The sequence below is a fragment of the Penaeus monodon genome, chromosome 29, assembly GCF_015228065.2.
Source record: "Penaeus monodon isolate SGIC_2016 chromosome 29, NSTDA_Pmon_1, whole genome shotgun sequence".
Taxonomy (NCBI): domain Eukaryota; kingdom Metazoa; phylum Arthropoda; class Malacostraca; order Decapoda; family Penaeidae; genus Penaeus; species Penaeus monodon.
This window is the reverse complement of record NC_051414.1, coordinates 8,680,719-8,680,987: the sequence shown is the minus strand read 5'-3', so window position 1 is coordinate 8,680,987 and position 269 is coordinate 8,680,719.

Here is a 269-nt window from a genome sequence, read left to right as displayed (position 1 = left end):
CACCCAGCACATGCCCCGTGTGATATTCTTAAGACGCTCTTAAACTTGTTCTATAAAAGTTTGTGGTGTTATTTTGTGGTCTCCAGCGAATTACACTGATGTTACGGCCCTCATAACTTTCTGGGCCTCCTCTTGGGTATCTCCTAGTGCCCATCTAGCTCAATTCCCTTCGCATTCGACTTAACTAAGAGGCCTTTCTACAGAGGCTGATCACACTCGACACCCGTCTACGGTTTCCATGTGTGTTATGCATCGTAATTGCTTTGTGG